Consider the following 6132-nt stretch of genomic DNA (forward strand, 5'->3'; position numbering starts at 1 on the left):
TTTTAACCACTTCCAGGTGTGCTGTGCTGTGGCTCTTGCTGCACAAACACCCCGTGCGGTTGGTCTGCTGCGAAACCGCGGTCCTCTTGGGTTTTTGGTGTTTTGCTTTGGCCATAGTGCAGGGTCGGGATCAAGGCAGCTGGAGGGAAGGGATCCCATCGCCGGCTCCCTGCCACATGTAAGTTCCAATGCATCTGCTAACACCCAGGCCCTCTTTGAATTTCTGTGCCTTGGACACAAGCGAGGACTTGAGCACCAACAAAGAAAAATGTGTGTGCAAAAATTTCTTCCAATTTTATTTAATTTTTGTTTCAGGAGCAGGGAAGGAATAATTTACTTAGGAATCAAACACAGATGGCAATGACAAAAAAACAGAGTTGATATCTGGATGTGTTTTCCACTATTTTGTTGCATAGAACAAGGTGCATCTGTGGCCTTGTTTCTGTGTGGCTGCCTGCCCTGGGCCCTTAAATCCCAGGTAGAGTTTGTCTGAAGTACCTACACGTACTTGTATGTGGGCTCCGGCATTTTCCCAAGCCCGTTCTCATACCCCAGTCACCTGTGTCTTGTTGGCAGATGGTTCATTTGGAAACTTGCTTGCAGAGGAGCTGGTACAGCCTTAGGGGGCCCATGACAGTGTAGGGTGCAGTGCACTAGACACTTGACCCCAGCCACAAGCCCACTGCCACCAGCTGTGGCCTCCCGTGAGGCTCAGGTCTAGGAGCAGAGGAGGCAGCCAGGGGACTTCTCAGCTGTGACTGGCAAGAGAAGACAGACACGATCCAACCTCAGGCCTCCACCCAGCCTTGGCTCGGGGATAAGTAAACATGTGAATACCTAAACATATATATCCGCGCTTATATGCACAGACACACAGAGTCCCCCTGCCGCCCCCCGGTCCCGCCGCTGGATTTTGGTGTCCTCAGGCATTCTCAGTTTACAAGCAGAGCCAGCTCCGCCAGAAAGGAGCATGTCGGCCTCCTTAAGGACCAGGTGGGAGTCACCCCAGGTCCTTGCCAAGACAATTTTAAATATGACATTCCTCCAGGGTCCCCAGGGGACAGAGAAAAAAACAGTTAAGTATCTGAATCCCTCCCTTTTAGCTCTGCTGTTGGGTTCAGAATGTGAATGAGGAGGCTGAGAAGCAGGTTGGCGGCTTTTCGTGGGAGCCAGCAAATGGCCTTCGGCCAGCACTTCCCATCGGCCCATTAGACCGGTGCCTGCCTGAGGAACGGGGGCAAGTTTCCATGGTGCTGTGTCCCTTTCTGAACAAGAGGAGGGGGTGTCCCTGAGCAATAATTAAGCCCCAGAAAGCCTGGGATTCAGAGCAGAGTCCAGTGTGCACCGGGGGCCCCCGCGGCTGCCACCCACGCGGCCTGGGCTAGGGCTTTCTTCCTCCCAGCCCTCCCATCCAGGCCTGGCTTCCAGAGGAATGAAAGCAGGGAAGGTGCAAGTGGGTGGGATGGGGGACACAGCTCACAGAAAATGCAACAAGGGGCTGGTTCCTGCTGACAGCGCCTCACCCACACGTTTCCTCTCGGCTAGCTTCCTCCCCTGCCCCCCATGCCTCTCTCTGCAGCGTCTTACCACTCACCTCCCTGCCTTAAGGATTTCCTCCTGGCCCTCTGGCCCTCAGCACCTTCCTCTGCCTCTGTTAAATGTGGGGGTCCCAAGGGGTCCATCCTCAACACCCTGACCTGCTTGTCCCTCTAAGTATCGTGTGTGTCTCAGATGCCTCTAATTCAGCTTGTCCCAGCACCTCCAACCCTGCTCCTGTCCAGTGAATGACATCATAAGCCACGTGGTTGTCCCCGCTAGAAACCTGGAGGTCATCCCTGTCTGCCCCACCTCCTCAGCCCTCCAGCAGTCACCAGCACCCCTGGGGCTGCCTCCTCAGCAGCCCTCAGCTCTGCTGCCAGGTCTGCAGAGGCCAGGTGTCCCAACTAGGGCAAAACCCAACTCCTGAACATGGCATACCACTGCACACAAACACACACGCACACAAAAACACAGATGCAAACATACACACAAACATACATGCACACAGAAACACTCAAACAGTGCAAACATACACAAAAACATGCATAAACATACACAAATGCATGCGCACAAACATGCACACAAGCACATACAAACACACACATAAAAAATATGCAAATACAACTTTAAATGCATACACAAACCCACATACACATGCACACATGCATGCACACACAAACGCATGCACACACACACACTTTCGATGCCAGCCAGCTTGAGCTATAGTGAGTCTCCTTCACTTTTCCAAAGACGAGATGGGGAAAAAAAGGAAACATCTGGCCAACTTGAAAATGTGGAATTTTTATAGGTGTGGATGAAATTGTCAAATGCCAACTTGTTAATAATTTGTTAATTTGGTCATCCATCATACATGTTTAAAATATCTAAAATAAGACAGTGTGATCTAGAAATACTCCACTGTCGGAGCTCACGGGCACCTGCTGCGTTCGCACCTTTGTCACCACATTTTGAGTCCTCTAACGCAGTTTTCAGGACTTGTCACCTCGCCTTTCATCTAAGCTGTTTGAGGTCCATATGGTCATTTCAAAACCTGGACAGGACGTGCTGTCATTGGAACATTGCTTCCCTAGTCACAAGTGCCCATGTGCACAACCCCAGGACACAGGTGGAGGCGGTCATGGTTTTATGTTCACATTTCCACTGTGTAACCACGGGCTGTATTTTTAAGTAACTTTTTAAAGGCCGATTCACAGTGACACCCAATGTGGGCAAATGTGAGGTTCCACTCCTGGAGTAATGACTAACCTGAGCTAAGTTTATTTCTGATATCTTTCCAGGCGACCTCTGCAAGCATTGCTCCCAGAGTCTAGGTGCCTCTGTCTTTCCCGGACACCTGACGGCTGTCAAAATGAACCGAGAGCCTCAGGCTCTGAGATAACTTTCTAAGGACTTAACAAGGCAGCTCCCTTTTTTCTTTCTTTTTTTTTTTTTTTTGAGACAGAGTCTCGCTCCGTCATCCAGGCTAGAGTGCAGTGGCATCGGCCTCGCTCACAGCAACCTCAAACTCCTGGGCTCAGGCAATCCTCCTGCCTCGGCCTTCCAGAACGCTAGGATTATAGGCATGAGCCACTGCGCTTGGCCTCTTTTTTTTTTTTTTTTAAGTATCATTCTATAAAAGAAATGCCCAGCAGGAAAGAGCCAGTGGAGCATGTGAAGGAAGCGGTCAGGGAGCAGGAGCCTCCGTGGCGGCTTCGGTCTTGACAGTGGGTGAGGCAGGAGCTGAGGGTGGGAGCTACTAGCTGGTCTTGGGGTCCAGGAGGCCGAGGCTGAGGGATGGGCAAGGCCCTGCTTTCCTTCTAGGACAGTTCAAATGGAAGAAGATTTTCCCTCAAAAAATTATCCTTCAGAAAAGAGGGAGCAACTGGGCACGGTGGCTCACACCTGTAATCCCAACACTCTGGGAGGCCGAGGCGGGAGGATCGCTTGAGCTCAGGAGTTCGAGACCAGCCTGAGCAAGAGCGAGACCCCCGTCTCTACTAAAAATAGAAAACATTAGCCAGGCATGGTCTTGCACACCTGTAGTCCCAGCTACTCGGGAGGCTGAAGCAGGAGGATCGCTTCAGCCCAAGAGTTTGAGGTTGCTGTGAGCTAGGGTGACGCCAGTGCACTCTAGCCTGGGCGACAGAGCGAGACTCTGTCTCAAGAAAAAAAAAAAGATATCTAACACATTTTTTTGAAAAAGTACAGAGTAGCCTCATGCCCCTCAGGTCACCCTGATTCCAGAGTTCTGGCTTTCGTCTGTCCTCCACGCCGCCGCTGCGTGAGCCTTAGCCCCTTGCTGAGCAGACTGACTTAGGGTCCATCAGTGCCTCGGCGTGGCACCCCAGGCCCACCTGGCCTCACCCTGCCACATGCAGCCTGACCACCCCTCCCCCATAGCTGGCCCTCAAAGTGCTGCTGTGCGGCCAGGAATGTCCCCCGACCCACCAACCCAAACAGCCCCCCACGGGGAGGCTCTTCGGGATCAGCCCCTCCTCTTTGTGTCCTCATAAAACCCAGTTCATTTGTCTGTTTTAATATTTAGCGCACGTGTGCAGCGTACTGGGTCCTGCTTAGGGAAGGGCTTTATGTGCATTAGCAAAGTTTATTTGAACTGTTTGCTGCTAGACTGAGCTCAGTGAGGACAGGCTCTTTGAGTCCAGGAAATAAATTCATTTACTCACCAAATATCCACTGGCCTAAGTGCCAGGGACACAAGGTGGGTAGACCCCTGGCCAAGGGCTCCCCTCTAGGGTGGCAGGGACCCAGGTGCGAGAGACCCAGGGTTGGGGGCGTGGGGTGGGGAGCAATGGCTATGGGGTTCGGGAACCCCATGTTTCCTCCCAGAGTGGGGTCTGGGGGCTGAGCGGATGGGGAAGGGAGTGTCTTCCAGGCCCAGGGACCATCGGTTCAGAAGGAAAGGGAGCAAGGCCCCCACCCCAAGACGTGGACAGGGCCCCAAGGTGGCTGCACACAGTGGGCCAGGGGCGGTGGAGGCCGTGGGGCCAGGCTGGGGGGAGGAACTTGCAGGTTCTGCTGAGGAGTTTGGACCTTGCCCTGAGAGCTGTGGGAGCAGGAGAAAGGTAGGTGGGGTTTGCATCTTAGTAAGGGAAGCTGGAGGCAGGGGGCACCGATGGCTCATGGGCTAATGAGGAGCCCTGAGAATGCTAACCCCACGTTAGCCCCCCGCCAAGAAGAGCTCAGGCATCCCCAGGGCCCCTCAGGGAAAGGACAGGACAGACCCCACTGCTGGTCACAAGAGGCAGAAGGGGCGGAGGCCTGGGCAGGTGGGAAGCAGCCTCTCGGGGGACCCATTCCCACCCATCCCTCCTGCCACCAGCCTCTCTGTACTCAAGGGACCCTGTGTAGCAGAGAGGGTGGGGTCTGCAGAGGCTGGGGTTGGCCCACAGAGCCCTGGGTGGACTGAAGGTGAGCCCGGCAGGGCCTCCCATGCCCCGAGTCCCCACCATGCTGCAGCACTGGCTGGGAAGTCTGGGGAGGAAAGTGGTCCCCGGGTCTGCAGGCAGAAGAATCTGGGCTGGGGGTCCCAGCCAGCCTAACCTGGCAGGCAACCTGGGGCAAGCCTCAGTTTCTCCACCTGTAAACAAGGGTGTACTGGGCATGTCCCAGGCAGCTGTGAGCAAGTGGCTGGGGCTGTGCCAGCCAGTGGAGCTCAGCAGGAGCAAGACAACGTTTGTCCCAGAAAGACACATCGAGCTGGCCCTTATAACGTGGCCACCGTGGCCTTGCTTCCAAAAGCCTCCACCTGCTCCCCTCCTGCCCTTGTCTGCCCTGCACCCCCCTGGGGAGACATGCCCAGGGCCATCCCAGGGGCAGACGCAGAGGCTTGGCCAGTGCTGGGGGGACTTTGGACTTGGTCCTGAGGCCGCAGGAAGCCAGGAGGATGTTCAAGATAAAGGGCGTTTCCTTACTGCCCTGGGGGACCTGGAGCAGGCACTGCCTTTCCCCAGCCCAGAGCTGAGGTCAGCCCTAAAGCAGTAAGTCGGGCAGGGGTGCAGCGGGGGAGCCCTTCCACACCCAGACGGGCACCGGGTGCACACAGAGGAGGGTCCCTGCCCTGGGGGTGGGAGGTGGTGCCTCGAGAGCTTTCCTCAATGGGGCCCAAAGGTCTTCACACTGTCAAGGGAGGGCCCCCACCTCTTGCCTCTGGAGCTTCCCCATGAGAAAGAGCAAGAATGAGCCATCCCCAGAGCAGTTTCCAGAATCTTCCATACTTGTCCTAGGAGGTGGGCTAGGCAGGGGCTTGCAGAGGGGCTGCCTGCTAACCCACCTCCAAGCACAGAACTCCTCCCCCACACTAAGCTGGGGTCTCCAAGGGGCAGCATTCTGGAGAAGACCTTTTGGGGTGCTGGGGGGCCTGCACCCCCTCCTGAGATCCCTGCCTTGGAGATGGCATGGAGGCCACAGAGCCCAGCCCCAGCAGGAGCCGAGGGGAAACAGGGGGTCTCCAGAGCCTCCCCAGGCAAGGCAGCCCGGCCTAGAGAGGGAAACCCTGGGTTACCCCAGCTCCCTGGACCCCACCCTGACTAGAAAAGCAGCCAAGGAAGTTGAGTCAGGCCCTCCCCTCACATA

This window comes from Propithecus coquereli, unplaced genomic scaffold (genome assembly GCF_000956105.1).
Source record: "Propithecus coquereli isolate 6110/MARCELLA unplaced genomic scaffold, Pcoq_1.0 Scaffold137, whole genome shotgun sequence".
NCBI classification, from domain to species: Eukaryota; Metazoa; Chordata; class Mammalia; order Primates; family Indriidae; genus Propithecus; species Propithecus coquereli.